The following is a 17,983-nucleotide window of genomic DNA, read 5'->3' as shown; positions in this document are numbered from 1 at the left end:
TGGGTTAGTGTCCCTGCACATCCACCTTGTCTAATGATTCATATATAGTTATTTCAGCCATTTCTAGTGAATCAGTGTTATGGATGGGGTACTGTCCTGGGTTCAGCAGTAGCAGTCATTTTTCTCCTTCTTAGTAGCTGGTGCAGTGCTGTGTTTTTGACTTTTGGCCTGGGAACAGCGCTGATACAGCTGTTTTTGATACAGCTGAACAGCGATGTTTTTAGTTACTGCTCAAATGTTTTAGACTGACCAAGGACTTTGTGAGCCTCGTGCTCTGCGAGGGAGGAGGGGAAACCGGGAGGAATCAGAGACAGGACACCTGACCCAAGCTAGCCAAAGAGGTATTCCATACCACAGCACGTCATGCCCAGGATGTAACTGAGAGTTACCTGGAAGGGTTAGTGCACTGCAGGGTTGGACGAGGTATCGGTTGGTGCTCGGTTAGGTGAGGTGGGGAGAGTTATCGGTCGGTGGGTGGTGAGGTGTTGTATTCTCTTCCCTTGTTATTTCCTTTATCATTATTATCATTGGTGGTAGCAGTAGTGGTTTGTGTTATACCTTAGTTACTGGGCTGTTCTTATCTCAACCCATGGGAGTTGCACTCTTTTGATTCTCCTCCCTCCGGGAGCAGGGGGAGGGCAAGAAGGGGTGGGGGAAGTGAGAAAGAGACTGCGCGATTTATGGCTGACTGGGTTTAAACCACGACAGGTACAGACTGCTAACATCCACTCATGAAGCCATCCAGTAACAGCTACTCTCCATTACTAACTCATACAGATGAAGTAACAATGGCTTCTGCAGCACAACTCTCTAAACCAAAATGACATGTTAATGAAAACTGTCACTGACTATTTCTCCTGAAGGTTTATGTCAATATGAAAAAAGGTGGAAGGTTAGAGGTCCCAGAACAAGCTAAAAGTGAGACCTCTAGGGCTGAAGGTTGACTGGCAGAGACTTGAGACTAAGAGCAAAGAAATGGTTAATTGCTATTTGATTTCTCTGCATTCAGAGAAATAGAGCTTCATTAGTCTTTGTAAGTAAACAGAATGGTTCAACATTAAAACCTCATGGTAGGATCATTTTCTTCTCCTAACAGAAATAATCTTTAGCTGACCAGACTTTGTCTAAACATTTGTGTCATAGTGGGATCATGCTGGTTAGTGCTATTATCTAAACACACTTCATGTGCAGTGTCCCATATTCACTGTTCCTTTCATAGGCCACTATTTCACAGAAAAGCAGGTGAAGGACCCAACATCTGTGCAGAAACCACCATCAGAAGTAACCCTGTGAATGAACCCCAGACCTGCAGCCAGAGCTGATGTCTGTGCTTTGTACTTGGAAATCATAGCACAATGATTCTCTTGGAGCTAGAGTCCCTGGAAAAATCTGGACTTGTGATTGAGTTAATGGAATGGGCTTCGTTTTGAGGGCAGCCAGTAAAAGATGGGAATGCCTTAATGGGAATTTGCTCGGCACGTGTCTCTGGAGGATTTAAGAGTAACTCATTCACAGTCATATCCCAGAGCAGAGGACCTACATTGATTTTTTCATCTCCTCATCCATTTAATTCATCCAAATGTGGCTTCATAGCTGCATAATATTCTTCAGGTTACATTTCACTTTTTTTATACACCTTATGGCCCTCTTGACACAGTGCAAGCTTTGTCTGAGCAGAGTCATCATTAAATAAAAGCACCATCTATTTCATTGGAGTCTATATTTATTTCACAACCTCAGAGGATTGCTGGAGAAATTATTGCTAACAGATATGACTGCAGAGACCATCCCTGGGGTACCTTTCTGAGCACAGCTCCTCTGAAGGTTCCCGCTAACCGCCTATAGCTCAGGACCAGGTCTGGAACTCATCATCACAACTCCCATCCACTTTTAAAACTTGTTCTTCTTTTTTTTTCTTCTATGTAACTTGTGTTTAATAAGGCATAGTTACAAAATGGCTTGTTTTATGTTCCTAGGTAGGGGCTGCCAAAGATTTGAGAAAAGCAGGAGGGGAGGTTAATTTTACCCCAAGGCAATCTCTCTATAACCCCCTCCCCAAACCAGTTCACACTGACAGCTTACTCCAGGGATATTTATATTTTCTCAAATGAGCTAAGAAAAAGCTTATGGTGTGAAATGAAGGGCAGTGTGGTCCTCCCACATCCATTCTCCATTAAGGACAGGAGAGTGGCAGGTAAACCTGGCCAACAGGGACGGACAGTGTTCACATAGGGAAAACACTGCAGGGATTCACTCCTCTAGTATAAATACCTCTGCCTCTAGATTGGTTTCCTTTTGTTTAATATTTATGAAGAAATAGTTTTGAACAGTAAAAATCTGCTATTGGAACTTAGCCAAAGTTCCCCAACATTTTTACGACACAGCGCATCAAAGTGCTTATAGGAAAGACATGGAACATTTGGGGATCATCGATCATCCATGAATAAACCTTCCCATGTAACTGCCTTCCCTGTTTTAAAGAAGTGCTGTGAATGCTGCATTTCAGCAAAAGCACTAGTAGGGGGGATCCCAGGGTTGCTACTCAGATGGGGCATCAAACATGTCCCACTGCAAGCACTCTCTGGGGGCCTCCCTGCAAGGAAGGTCTCCCCTGTGGTTAAGCCATCTTCAGTGGCCTCATGTCTCTTCCTGGGCTGTATTAATGCAGAGGAAACCTCTAAGCAAACATCTGTCTTTGATGGTTCTTCAATGTCAATTCACCGATATTACATTTGCCAAGGAAACAAAAGCATCACAAGAACAGTAAATATTGGAAAACACAAGCTAATTCCAAGTAACTGCAGCAACAGCAGTAACGGGGCAATTCTAGGATGGTGTAGCCAAAGCCCTTTACTTGATGGAGCAGTTGTCAGAAAACAGAAAGAGGGAAGCACATGATGCAGCTGCACCACCATCAAATAGTTTAATTTTGAAGTTAAAAGTAATGTTTAACACTTTGTCATTAGCACCGTCGCAGTAACTTGGGGAAGTTTTCTCTTAACAGACGCAGAGAAAGTCTAGAAGCTGAAGCAAACCTGGGTAGAGAAAAGGAGCTCCCAAAGTAGAAGTTTATTTCCCACTATGCACATATAAAATATTGCCTACTAGTATATTATTATTCTAATTTTTGCAGACTATTTTGTCTCTGACTTCTCTGAGTGCTCTCCTCTGCCACTGCAAGGATTATTGTGCTAATAAAAAAGCTTGCCGTTCTTGGTGGAGTCCTTGAGTAGATGTCTGTTTCTAATTGTTTTCTTATTGTTGGCTTTGAACTTCACATCTTTTGTGCTGATGTGTGCCTTGAAAGCCCTTCTTGGGGAATATAGTATTACTAATGTGAGATGTTGATCAGCCCCCATGGCAGGATGTTTATATGCAGAGGAATGTTTTGATCTGTGGCTGTAGCCTGAGTCTGGAACTTGCCTGGGTTAGTTTGGATGCTGTTCTGCTTTATTCTGTCAGATAGTCTTCACTGTGTCTTGGGATTTCTCCATAAGTTTAATTTCTTTGATTTATCAATGGCCAGTGAATCGTATTTTTCCCCACTTTCACAGATTGTATGGTAAGTGCTATGTTGTCAGCAATTCCTATTTCATATAGAGAAAATTTCAAATTTATGAGCAGCCCTCTTACCCTTGCTCTGTTGAATTAATAGCAGATGCCCCTGAATTTGGTGTGTTTAAACTTTACTTTGTTAACAGTAACAAATAGCATTTGTTACTTTTAATTAAATACAGTGCAGTCCTTGGGACATGTACAGTACTTACACTTGAGTGTTACCAAGCAGTATCACATGATTTTTGTACCTGTGATAGCCACAAGGGACTGTGAGGTGCTGGCTCAAAAGCAAACTTGCTGCTGCTGTACTGAAAATAAACAAACAAACTAACTAACTAATTAATTAATTAATTAAATTGTTCCAGATTTGCCATGCTGGCTCAAATCTGCGGTCAGTCTGGTCTGATCCGGTCTCCCTCATCTGGCACCAGCTGAGAGCTGCAGAGGAAAACTGAAACAAATAAACTAACAAAATCTGAGAGATATGTAGGCAATTTACAGCACGATTTACAAGATCAGAGCACTTTTTGCTGACTTACAGGGATGTCCTGGGGCAGACAACAGTCATTACCTTTATTAAACTTTAAGGACAGCAGATTGAAAGGAGTTCAAGTGAGATGTATGGCAGTTTGGGCGGTTGACACAACCCTGGAAGGGGATGTGGCATTCCCCTTCTTCGCAGAGGAGGGACAGCTGGGCAAGGTCTGCTTGGGCAGCGTGCAGCTCCTACCATGGAGAGATGTCAGGGAAGTTGGACATGCTGCTGTCAGAGAGGCAATTCTCCTCACTAGGGTTAATTAGCACTTTCATGATGAAGGGACAATGTCCCAGTGGATAGGCAGAGGAATTCAGCATACTAAGAGAACTGCTGCTACTGCTGGCCTTGGAAAAGGACCAGATGAAGGTATTCTTGTGTTGCTCATCCTGGACTTGCAGGAGGATGAAGGATGAGATCCAGGATAACATTTTGGTACCTTCTTCTCAACCAAGATGCATAGGCTGGAAAGATCGACCAGAAAAACCTGGCCTATGACCCTGGGTCCTGCCCCTTTGCCAAGTGCCCTAATGACAAGCTAATTTTTAATGGGATCCTGGCTATAGAGGTTGTTCCACTAAGATGATTACAGCTCAGCAACTTGATCTCTTTTGAGAAGACCTCTCAATTCATTCCCCCTTAAAGCTTAGGAGGCCCCAGAATTCATCTCCCTCTCACCCCTGCCCTCATCTGCTAGACACCATCCCCCCTTCATCTTTTACAAAGTCTCCCCCATATATGCTGGACCAGCAAAAAGACCATGATTTTTAGGGGCATTTGTATTTCTTGTAGGATTGTCACATGGGAGATGCCCAAGGCAGCATGCATTGGTTGGTCCAGAAAGGGGCCTGATTGTGGGTTTAAACACGCGAATAATTTTGTCAAAGGAACTGTTTCTGTGCTTGCATTTATTGATGACTCCATCCAGAGTGTTCAGTGCCTGTCAGGATCAGCTCTACACATTTGTGACAAGCATGTCCGCAACCCAAAGACAGAGTCTGCCTTTGGACATTTAAGAAAGAGAGTCTGAACCTTCAGGGGCTCATCATTGTCCTCTGAGCCATAGTTCCCATGACTTGATCAGAAATGATACAGAACCAAGCAGGGTGCAGAGGTCTTCTTCACTTAAGGTTCCTGGAGATTCTGCAAGAGCCAGCAGGCTGTCATAAAACCTTTGTGAAGATAAAGACCTGGTCCCACAAGGCCCTTCATCACAATTTCTGTCCCAAAGACAGTGAACTCCATCCTTTACATCAGCAGCAAAGCAACTCTTCCTGAACATGAGTTAAAGATGCTTTTCTTTTTCCCCCAGAATATTTGAAACTCTTCTAAGTTGTCTGTATGCTGGTGCTGATGGTGGATTTTACAGTCTCTGTGGATGCAAAGATAAGCCAGGCTCTGCGCCTTCTAACCCAGCAAACTATCTCCAGCTCTCTCGACCTCCAAAACAGGAACTTTCAAGCACAGTTCTCTGTTCTGTCAAGACTTTAGGAATCTTCTAGACAAAAAGGGTGTGTCCTATGAGGAAAACCACATTCCAGCATTTTCTGAGTTCTTAGTGGTTTTCTAGGTACTTTTACCAGGTCTCCCAATAGTATATGGAGGTTTATAGCAACTAAGCAGCTAATTTTAACAGAATGCTTTAATTCAATTTTCTTTCTCCTTTTTCGTCATTAAAGCATCTTGGACACTAAGCCATAAAGATGTTTGCCATATAGTGTATTCTAATAGCAATTTAATAAGCCTTAGATCAAGATACAAAAGAAAAAAGAAAAAAAAACCAAGGGAACTTTAAAACACATAAATAAAATCAGCATATTCCAAGACATGTGTTTATCTGCTGTAAATCCATGTGACTCTGTTTTGCCAAGCAAATGTATATGTGTAGCAATGAACAGCCTCACACACAGAAACACAGGCACTATAGAACTCAGATCAAGCCTTTACTGCCTGGATTTTTCTCTATATGAAAATCATTTAATACCAATAGTTAGAAGTTTCCAGCAGAACTGAATGACACAGTCCATGTTGAGTCGGGAAGACTGGGAAATGTCTATATGAACAACTTTCATACATGAACGCTATACACACAGCATTGAAAGCACATAAGTCTGTGCAAATAACATCTGGTTCTCAACACCATTACATTAAGTGACACCATTCAGCCATTACTCCAAGCGTTAATCCTTCTTCCAGTAGAAATCAGAGAACACCTGGGATGGGACAAATCCTGTGGGAACAATAAATGGCAAAAAAGCTTCAACTTCAAAATGTGTTTCAAGGCAAGATTTCCAAATGTGCCTGATGGCAGAAGTAGCAACCACGAAATATCAAACACCTAGCAGGAAGTTTGTGCGAGATAGGTGCCAGGTCAGTTTGGGATTGTACAGGTGAAGACAACTCATGCCTTGAAGAGTGTCCATTGAGGTGGATAGGGCAAATGGAGGCAGAGGGGGTCAGACTGGTGGCTGCCAACTCACAGGCCACAGCAGAGGTCCAGGTGGCAAGAACAATTTCTCTGGCTTACACTTGGACAAGATGCTTTCCAGTCACAATCCCAATCTCCACAGTGCTCCCATGAGCTGCCTGGAAGTGCTTTGCCCTGACGGGTGCCTGGGATGGAGGACTACTGGGAGAGAGCAGGTCACAGAGAAAGAAAGGACATGGGTGGGAGTGGGGCAAAGCCAAACCTCCTTTTTGGTTGGGTTTCATTTTCGTGTCAGGACAAAGTCCTAGTAGAGAAATGTTTTGTTCAACACAAAACACTGAGAATATTTTGTTCCACTGGCTGTGTGACAGCTGTACTCAGAGCTGAAGTGTTATGACGCCAGTATGCAGTCTGCATTGCTTTTTTCACTGTGGGCTTCAGGTCTTAGACTTGTACCTGAGGAGTAGTTAGATTTGCCCCAGGTTTCCCTTTTCTTTGCTTGTGCTAATTTCTATGTGATTGGCATGTCTCTTTTCATTAAAAAATACACTCTCCCCCACATAACTCCTGGGTAGGAGTAGAAATAGATATTTTCAGCAAGCAGTATTTCTTTTTCAGAACTCCGACTTTTTCTAGAATGATAAATAATGCTATGAGTTTTATAGTGAGAATAAACCTAAATAAATAAAAATACCCAGAATTTGTGCAGGGACATGGATAAGAACATTACCTGGCCACAACAATGGCAATAGGAGATGCTGTTTCAACAACACAGAAACCTGGCCACTTTCTGCGGTCCTTTCCCATCATACTTCTGCATCATCTACTATCAATCCCTAATCTAGATAAGCGATATCAAAGGATACATACCTGTCTTTCCCCTTTAGTACTAGTTTTGGACCCGTTATCTATGAATCTGCCTAATTCCTATTTGAATCTGCCCTGGTAAAGTAGCTCCAAAACCTCCTGGGGCAACAAAATTGAAGAAATTGCTCAACCTGCCATGTTTTATGGGTACTCTGTTCCATCCTTTGGGTAATCTTTCCATGCTCTAAATTCTAGCCTTTTCCTTTTTTGTAGCCTTCTTACTGTTTCTGTTGAGCCACACACAGGTTTTGTTGTATGGCTTTGCTATCTTGTTGTATGGCTTTGCTATCTTGTTGTATGAAGATGCGTGGTGGTAAGCATGCGGGGTGGACAGGACATTCATTTTTTAATAATCATGTCCTCTTCTAGGGGCTTCAAACCTTCTATATTCTCATATTATATCCTCACTGAACAGTGTGGTGCAGGTCCACATACTCAGTCCTGCCCCCCAGCTCACTGGGCCATATGCAGAGCAATACACCTGCAGCCCTTGCTGCCCAGACAAATGGAGACATGCATAGATGCTCATACTTCTACCTGAAACTTGTGAAATTCCGAGAGGTTTAGGTAGTTTGCTTTCCTAAAAAGTGCTTTTGCATCTGTTTCAGGCACATGCACAATAAAAACAATTACAGATCTTACAAACCAGACCACTGAAAAGTTAGAAAGACTACAAGATGAGTCAGCGCATTGTCCCCTGGCCCTTCTTAGCACTTTGCACTAGGAAAATGACATCATTGGTCAAAAGAAAAACTGGTTCTCCAGGTGTGTGAATGATATCAAGGGGTTTTGTTCTCCCCTTATTAATATTCTTTAGCTGTGTGAGTTTGCCTATTTCAAATATGCGCAGGTAATAAAACATGTATGATGATGTATGCTTATAGTTTTAACATTCTAAGGATTTTTCTTTGTTGTACTATGCTTTAGAAATACAGTTACTGTGCTTGATTTGTTGCTGTATCTCTACGATTAGAAAAGAATTGCTGGAAAAGGCTGGTGTAATAAGGAAGACATCTGAAGAAACTGGATTCAAAACAATGTATGGTTTACAAGTGAGTTTCAATGAGGAACCTGATTAGTTCGTGATTTATGTTTTTAAAGGTGAATTAATTCAAAGTATTTAGAGAGGGGTTTGTGCCCCAAAGGGAGAAACTGGATTCAAAACAATGTATGGTTTACAAGCGAGTTTCAATGAGGAATCTGATTAGTTCATGATTTATGTTTTTAAAGGTGAATTAATTCAAAGTATTTAGAGAGGGGTTTGTGCCCCAAAGGTCCTGTTAGGACTTAATATGGTCTTCTTATTTGCTGGAATAGTCCTAAGAAAGAAGTGATATATTATTTGCTGGAATAGTCCTTCTTATTTGCTGGAATAGTCCTAAAGAAAGAAGTTATATATCACAACCATAAGTGAAGGAAAGCTGAATGATATAAACAAAGAATTATCAGGAAAACTGGACCGCTGTTACTTGTTAATAAATTATTTTTTGGCAAAAAAATCATAAATATTAATTTTAATGTCTACATCCTCTATTTTTTTTTCCCTAGCAATACAGTTTTACAGCTGTAGCCTCAACAATAATGCCTATTGATTGTCACTCACAGCTTTTCGGCTCCAGTCACTAACTTGTCAAAACTAAGCCTATGTCTGGTTGTGGGAGGAATAAGGGAAAAAGATCATTTTGTGAAAAGGTGTACAAAGAAACAGCCATGACATTTTCCCTCGGACAGAGTAGAGAACTGTAAGAAAATGCTGTTTCAATTTAATCCTCAGAAGCGAGGTCCAGTGGACCTAACCTGTGCCATGTCACTCCGCTGTAAGCCTTAGAGAGGCAGTGATGCTCCCTTTGGACTCAGCCAGGAGAAGCAGGTACAAGCCTACAAAACAGGGAGAGTCAGTCACTCTCCAAAGGTGCCTGTTTCTGTCCCATGACTGTGAAGGGAGCTCATCTACAAATTTTAGGTGCAGTCAACTCTCAGACATATAGATTTACTTAGAATGAATTCCACCCAAAAGTTATCTGCAGCACACATATACACAATGGCCACAGTTTGCATCGTGAGGGAAGAATCGTAGGTCACAGAGATGACAGAACTACTTCGAAACTATGAATCACATAGTTTAGTGCATGACTGCTTTTTTGCATCCCATGGTAGTGTCTTGGCAGGTGGAGAGATGGATATATGCAGGTGGGCTGCTGGAAAAGTACAGAGCTGCCCCTCGTCACATCTGGCCTTAACAGGTTCAGTATGAATAACATATGGACTGTTCAATAGAGGTGAGCGAGAAGTTCAGCATCCTCCAAGTAAAGCCCATAAGCAAAGGCCAGAAACAGTGCCAGATGCCTCAGTTTTCCTTTCCCATTTCATTTTTTTTCTCAGATGTTGTAAAGTTTCTCAGAGCTGCCAGCTGGGGTATGCCAAAAAATTTCCTAATTTTGTTCAGAGAAAATGTTTTTATTTGTGCCAAGAAAACCACATTTTTAGCAGCACTGAAGAACTTGGCCTTGAGACCAAATTATGAAAATACCTTCTTTTGCTTGCCACATCTGTTCAAGTTCTAGCAAATCACTTCAGGGTTCCAGAGGTTTGGATGTTCAAGGATAAGTGATACAGAAATGCTAATTAATACATGTACTTATAACAATTCTTTTCACCCCTCCTTGCAATTGCAGCAGAATTATTTTCTTTCCAAAGACAACTCTGGATCGCATTTTTTAGTTGCAAAATATAGCATAAACTAATTATATATTGAATAATTTAATGAGGCTTAGTTGTACAAAACTTACAGACTTTAAAAAAAAGATTGCTATAAAGATATTATTTAGTGCTTGAATGAAAGATACTTGTTGATCTGCTTATCTTCTGGAAAAAAAGGCAATCTTAAAACTTTTGTTACTCAGTGGGTTTCACAGTTAATGCAGACAGCTTACATACGTCAGTTGTAATCCACACTCAAGGACTTACAGAATGATAGAATCACAGAATCATAGAATCAACTAGGTTGGAAAAGACTTTTAAGATCATCAGGTCCAACCATTACCCCAGGACTGCTAAGTCCATCACTAAACCATGTCTCTGAGGGCCTCATCTACACGGTTTTTGAACGCTTCCAGGGATGATGATTCCACCACTTTCTTGGGGAGGCTGTTCCAATGCCTGAGCACCCTTTTGGTGAAGAAATTTTTCCTAATATCCAAAGATATTGCAAAACTGCAGAGGTTCCATTTGAGTCCTACCAAGATGGTCAAGGGAGCCACAGTTCATGGCCTACAAAGAAAGGTTGAGGACTTTGGGCTTGCTTTCCCTGTAAAGGGAAGGCAAAGATGGGTGTCTAATATCCCTGTTTGAAGGGGCAGTTACAAAGAAGATGGACAAACTCTTCTTGATAGTGGCAAATATCTACCAAGGGATAAGGACATAGATTGTAGCTCAGCAAGTTCAGGCTGAGCATTAGGAAAAACTCATCTACCTGGAGGAAGAGCAACACTGGAACCAGATATTGGGAGACTGGGAATCCTCATGTTTGGAAGTTTGCCGGACTTTTCTAGACAAAGCTGCGATCAACTTGATCCAGTGTTGTTGACAGCACCACTTTGAGTGGGAGGCTGAGTGGAGACCTCCTGGGGTCTGTTCTCACCAGTCTAGCTATGAACTTGTCAAATTAACTTCACAACCTGAATGCAATAGATCTTATACTATAGAACTCCTTTCACCCTGGCGGCTCAGGGTCAAGGCTGCAGTGTGTCAGTACTCTGCTTGCACCTGGGGCTGTCTAGTATGTCTTCATCCCCTTTTTAACCTCTGGGTTGCAAGAGAGATCACTCAAATCACTACTGAGATTAGCATTCGATCCTTACTTCTTGTGAGCATCTCTGGCAGCGTAGGAAAGGTGTGTATGAGTTTACATAGGGGTGCACTCATGGTAAGGTTCTGCTGCAATCTCCTGGCAGTTGCTGGCCTAGCTGCCAGAGAGATCTGACTGTCCCCATTGCTCTTCCATTGCCTGTCTCACAAAGAATACCTTTGGGATGGGGTGTCAGGTTGGGATTTTAGCCTTTCTTTGGGCTTGTTATTGTATAATTTGAACAGTGCACTGAAATCACTTGCCGCCCTGACTCCGTATTGGTTAATACCTACTGAGGCATCTTCAGCTTACATGGGTTCTTCCAGGGAACCTTGAGCCTTAAGCAAATTAAGACAATAATTGTATATTTCTTAATATTTTCTAGCCAGATCTGCTAGTTAGTAAACATGCTGTCGTCTGGAAGCTTGCAGGATGTAGAATCAGTGAGATCATAGATCATAAGCCCCTTCAGACGATTAATTTACCTCTATGCTATCTGCAGTTCAGCTTGCTCAGCACAACAGTGAAGGAAGATGAAGAAGCATTGCCTTCCACTCATCACTAGCAAATTATCAGAAATAACTATCCTTACAGCAACAATAAAAGAGCAGATGATCAAGTATTTGCCTGGAGACATATGTAAAGCCTGAATATTTAGCTTAATTATCTCAGAAATGTGATAAGTAAAAAGTATTGTCTCAGCTACAGCTGTTGGGAGATTTTCCTTTCTTACAATAAAGATTTTTACAAGTTTAAGCTATTTACTGTGTTTTAATAGTTTTTAACAAAATATGAAAAGAGAAGTAAAAATCTCAGCATTTTAATTTGATGGTACTTGTTTCACACAGAGGGCTAGAATCCAACTACACTCCAGTTAAACATTTAACTTCTGCTCACTTAAAATTTACTCTAAAGATAGACTTGATGAATGTATCTCTCTTCCTTCCCTCATCTGAGATGTTGCGGTCCCCAGTGCTGCGACTGTCTCACAAGCAGCTGCATTTCCGAACTGCAAAACCTCACCCATAACTTGTCAGAAACAAGAGGGGATTTTGACAGGCAGCACAGATAGCAACAGATGAAGTTAAAAATAGCCTCAGATTTGCTCTTTCAAGGCTTTATTTTCAGTTGCTGATGATTTTTTCCAACTCCTTGCACCCAGCTTGAATTTTTCTATCCTTGGTTGGTTTCCTTTGAAAACTCCCAGCCAAAACATGATGTTTAAAAGAGGCTAAGTGATGTCACCTCCCCATATTCAAATATTTCATGTTGGAGCTTTAGTATTCTCCTATCCTGGAGCACACCTTCGATGTTTGGAAAAGGGGCTGGCCTGTGCTGAGACTAAAAAAACTTCCACAGTTGATGGAGTCCGGAGCCTCTGAAAACAACCAGTCACTCTAGCAGAATTTACATCTAAATCCCCCCAAAGCTCCAGATTTGCCATAATCATGAGTGGGGCGGGTGAGGTTTAGCAGGACATCCTCTGCAACTACCCCAACACCCACCACAGGCCAATCTTCCACACATCCCCCCAAAAACAGAGGGGTGATGACATCATTTCTACTACAGCAGCAGGTTCCTATCTCCTCCCCCTAAGACACATGTCTTCACTTGGTTTGTAAACTGTGTGAGACACCATACCACCGGAGAGCATTTCTGCTCCTTATGGTTTTGTGAAAATATGCAAAAGAAAGTGGGAGCTGGAATCATGGAATTAAAAAAAATCTATTGTATTTAGCTTCTTTTTACATAATGTAAGTAAATACTTTATCATAATGTACATGCAGAGAAAATGGTGCAAATTGCTCAGGTAACTTTAATTTTGTTTTGGAATTTCCCAGTGTTTAACCTTGTAATCTTAATTCCTTTTTAACATCACTCCTAGGACGCTGATCTCTCCCCTCTCCGCTCCGGTGTTGCAGGCGTCCTCTCTCAAGCTACTCACCTCAGCAACTGATCGAGAGTGGCCGTTGATGGCCGGTTTGAATCTGACACCGAGCCTCCTGGCTCCGCCCCCTGTGAGTCAGCCCCTCGCGGGAGCTGAGCTTCCGAGTCCTGGGCAAGTCCTGTTGAGGACTTGAGGCTCCCTCCTCAGTGGCTCTTGTCGCTCTGAGGTGAGGCTCCTGGACGCTGATCTCTCCCCTCTCCGCTCCGGTGTTGCAGGCGTCCTCTCTCAAGCTACTCAACAAGGCATTTGATACTGTCTCCCACAGCATCCTCATAGATAAGCTAAAGAAGTGTGGGCTTGACGATCAAGTAGTGAGGTGGATCGAGAACTGGTTGAAAGGAAGAAGGCAGAGAGTTGTGGTCAATGGCGCAGAATCTAGCTGGAGGTCTGTGACTAGTGGAGTTCCTCAGGGGTCGGTGCTGGGACCGGTGCTGTTTAATATTTTCATCAATGACCTGGATGAGGGAACTGAGTGCACCCTCAGCAAGTTTGCTGATGACACAAAACTGGGAGGAGTGGCTGACACACCAGAGGACTGTGCTGCCATTCAGCGAGACCTGGACAGGCTGGAGAGTTGGGCGGGGAGAAACTTGATGAAATTTAACAAGGGCAAGTGTAGAGTCTTGCATCTGGGGAAGAACAACCCCATGTACCAGTACAGGTTGGGGGTTGACCTGCTGGAAAGTAGTGAAGGGGAAAGGGACCTGGGGGTCCTGGTGGATAGGAGGATGACCATGAGCCAGCAATGTGCTCTTGTGGCCAAGAAGGCAAATGGCATCTTAGGGTGCATTAGAAAGGGAGTGGTTAGTAGGTCAAGAGAGGTTCTCCTCCCCCTCTACTCAGCCTTGGTGAGGCCGCATCTGGAATATTGCGTCCAGTTCTGGGCCCCTCTGTTCAAGAAGGACAGGGAATTGCTTGAAGGAGTCCAGCGCAGAGCCACAAAGATGATTAAGGGAGTGGAACATCTCCCTTATGAGGAGGGGCTGAGGGAGCTGGGTCTCTTTAGCTTGGAGAAGAGGAGACTGAGGGGTGACCTCATCAATGTTTACAAATATGTAAAGGGTAGGTGTCAGGATGATGGAGCTAGGCTTTTTTCAGTGATATCCAGTGATAGGACAAGGGGCAATGGGTGTAAACTGGAGCATAGGAAGTTCCACGTTAACATCAGGAAGAACTTCTTTACTGTAAGAGTGACAGAGCACTGGAACAGGTTGCCCAGGGGGGTTGTGGAGTCTCCTACACTGGAGATATTCAAGGCCCGCCTGGACAAGTTCCTGTGTGATGTACTGTAGGTTACCCTGCTCTTGCAGGGGGGTTGGACTAGATGATCTTTTTAGGTCCCTTCCAACCCTTGGGATTCTGTGATTCTGTGATTCTTTAAGGGACATAATGATGATAACAACACGTCAATAGTTATGGGAGCATTTGAATCCTGGGCTTTCTTTCTTTTTGCATGCACTGAAGCATGTAGAAATGGAAAGCACGTCTACTGTAAGACTCTTCTTCTGGCACTCCCCATCTGTCATGCTGTCACCAAAGAAGAAGAGACGCTTGAGGCCCATCCACAGCGCAGAATATTTGAGAGGCAACATCTGAGAGCCCAGAGGAGAACTGGACACATAACCAACAGAAGGCAAGGAAGCAATTTTTTCTTGATTTGTCTCTCCATCTCTCTAGCCCGCATGAATCCCACTGTGGAAATCTCAGCTTTTCTCCTATGCACCATAAAGGTAAATGCATAGCCTACTGCCAGCTTTCCCTGTGATGTTACTCAGCAATAACAGCTAAAACAATGCACTAGCAAACATGAAGCAAACATATATGAGAGCAACTGATGGCTTGATTTAGTAAATGAGTTGAGGGGGGGAAAGTGCTGTAAGAACACTTAAAAAAAAAAAAACAGTACAAATCCATTTGATTTGAAGCAGCTACTTTTTCTGAGCTGAAGCAAACCTCTTCCCTAGCGCTGCATTCAGAACAAGGTCTGGCTTACCGCCGGCCACTTTCCCCAGGCAGTTTAAGAAATTTTGCAAGGGGTTTTTCTCTTTCTACTCTTTAAAGTCTTCCTCTTTGTGTAGAAAGTACTCAAATATTTGTTGAATTTGCCAGGCAAGTACTCGGAAGATGAGGCTGTCTCACACAGTGGGTATTTCATAGTCTGATACAATATTGACTAAATTCTCAGAATAACATAGTTTTGCCCAGTAGCCAAGGAACTAAATTACTTTTTTGAAATGTTGGAATCACTGCTTGAAACCTAAGCTCCAGAGAAGGCAGAAAAGGACATTTCGGACACATCTAGCTAAAGGCTAACGAACAGTCTCTCCTGCGTGGTTTGTACAATGGAGGGTGGATGTCTGTTTGAGACCTGCATTAGTTGAAGCTATTCCTGGAGAAAATTTATCAGATTTGCTTAGGCATCCCCTACAGACCAAGGCAAAGCAGCCTAAAGGCCCTAAACCCTTCTCACTGACAGCAAAGGGCTGGATGGACTTATATCCCATAAAACTGAAATAACACGAGTGAATCAGCTACAAAGGCTACATGCAAATTCAAAACAGAGTACCTATTCCAAGAGGCAGGCCCTCAAGAGCAACTGTCAGTTCCTCAAGGAGTCTATATACTGCAATGAAGCCTTTTGACCCCTGGGCGCGGGCTGGCTGAAGGTGCAGCACCCTCCGTAGACAGCCTCTGTAGTCATCAGGACATTAACAGAAAGAAAGAAGGACATGACTTTTTTTTTGTACCTGGGACACTGCCATCCTCAGCTCAGCATGCTGACAAGAAGGGGCTAACCTATCATTTCAGCTGTCATGCCAGAGTGTGGACACAGGGAGTACGTGCTATCTCCAAAAGAGGGGCTGGAAACACCAGCAAAACAGCAAGGTAGAGTGTATGAAGCAACTTAATTTAGGTGAAAAGCTAAGTCCAACAGGGGCAGTGACTTACAGATGGGAGTTTCACGGACAGTGACAGACGTTTAGGTCAATGCACTTCAGCATCACAAGGTTCCCTGTTGGGCACAGTCATTTACCAGGACTAGGTCCAACCTGTCGAAAGGACTGCTCACTGCAATCCCCTACTACTAGAGAGCTCCACTGTAATAATATGGTCATGCTTGTGCTGCTGCCTTGCTTTCAATGACAAAACCATCTCAATCATCATTAGCTGAGGCGGCTCTGCACAGTATTTTGCTGCTCCCTGAAGACATACCTCAAATTCCACTCAAGTCCAACTGTAGATACCTGACTGCTGTATTATTTGGTTAACCTTATAGCTTTAGGCAGTCTTTAGACACTAAGGCAGCCAGGCAGTAATGATTTAATAAGCTTTTTAAAATATTAATAAAAACTACTCCAAAGACTGCATATGCTTGTCATTTTGCTGAGACTAAACTAATGTTTCAGCTCCAGAATAAGGGATTTGTTTAAACTAAAGAGCTCTGGTCTTTCCGGTTTGTGATTGTTTTTTTCTAAGATACAAGCCAACCGAGTATTAAATGAATCCAGTGTGGGAAGAAGAGGAAAAAGTGAAATTAAAATTTATTTATATAGTGAACGCTCCACACAAGGTTCATAAAAACAAAGCATATTATGAAAAGTGAATTAAAATCCAATTTCTTCCAGTTTGAGAGTCTGATGAGCTTATTAAGCAATGTTTTCTCAAACCCAAGGCCTGCAGTCTCCAGAGAAGGTGGATAGCTGAGGGACACACCTTCAGACCACCGGCTCACTGTTTCATTCTCCTTCACAGCACAGCTCGGCAGCCTGAGTGGCACAAGAGCACCAAGAGCCACCTTCACCAAACCTCTTTGAAGTTCTTCTGAGAAAGGTGAGCCACCTTGCAATGATCTGGTGTGTCTTGCAGTGATCTGGTGTGTGCCATCACTGTCCGGAGGATGAAGTCAGAGCTGCTTAGCTTTGTGTCATAAGCTTTCTTTATGCAATAGGCAATGGCGCTTCCCCTTCACCTCCTCGGTTAGACTCTTATAGCAGAAAGAAGATCTGTTTTGACATTCCCAGTGTCTGGGAGGGGTATTGGTATGCCGAGAGCGAAGTCAGACAACCAGAGACTGTTCACAGCATTATGGCAATGCAAGCAGTTATCTGCAGCAGATTAAATCCTGTCAGTGTCCTACGTACAGTATGTAAGTTTCTGCTGAATAATATTTGGTGTCTCCTTACAAAAACATTGTTAAAAAGTCCTGCTGACTTCCAACAATGCTTACCACAGGGACAAGGTCTTCTGGCAGCACAAACTGGGACAATTCCCAGACATACTTGATTCCAGGGCTTCAGAAGTGCCAAGTTTTGGATGTTACATCACTTTATCTGAGACTGTCTTTATCGGGACCTAACACTGTACGTTTCTTAATAATGTGTGTGTATCTAGCCTCATGTTTTTCCTAATCTATCTGTCAGATTCTGAGCTACTTAGATATGTTTGCTTAAGTCTTGGACGCCATCAGTTCCAAGCAGAGGACAGGAAAAGCATGGGGCTTATAAAAATAGTACCTTTAGCTCAGCCCTCTTCCATTGTTTTTTCCAAGCATTTTATTATAAAATCTTTCATTTTTGGTAGATCAAACAACTTCATTCCTAACTTCATAATTTCTTCAAAACATAGGTCTGATTTGATCCACGAGCCTTTTGCATGAACGTATGCCCTGTATTTTATGATTTTGGCCAAATTCACATCTAATTTCCAAACCCTGTTACAAAACATAAATTCTTTAAATTAATTGAAGTAGGTCCTGCTATGGGATGACTTCAGATGGAGTGAAAATTTCAGGATTTGTTC

The sequence above is a fragment of the Lathamus discolor genome, chromosome 4 (genome assembly GCF_037157495.1).
Source record: "Lathamus discolor isolate bLatDis1 chromosome 4, bLatDis1.hap1, whole genome shotgun sequence".
NCBI classification, from domain to species: domain Eukaryota; kingdom Metazoa; phylum Chordata; class Aves; order Psittaciformes; family Psittacidae; genus Lathamus; species Lathamus discolor.
This window is presented reverse-complemented; position numbering follows the sequence as displayed.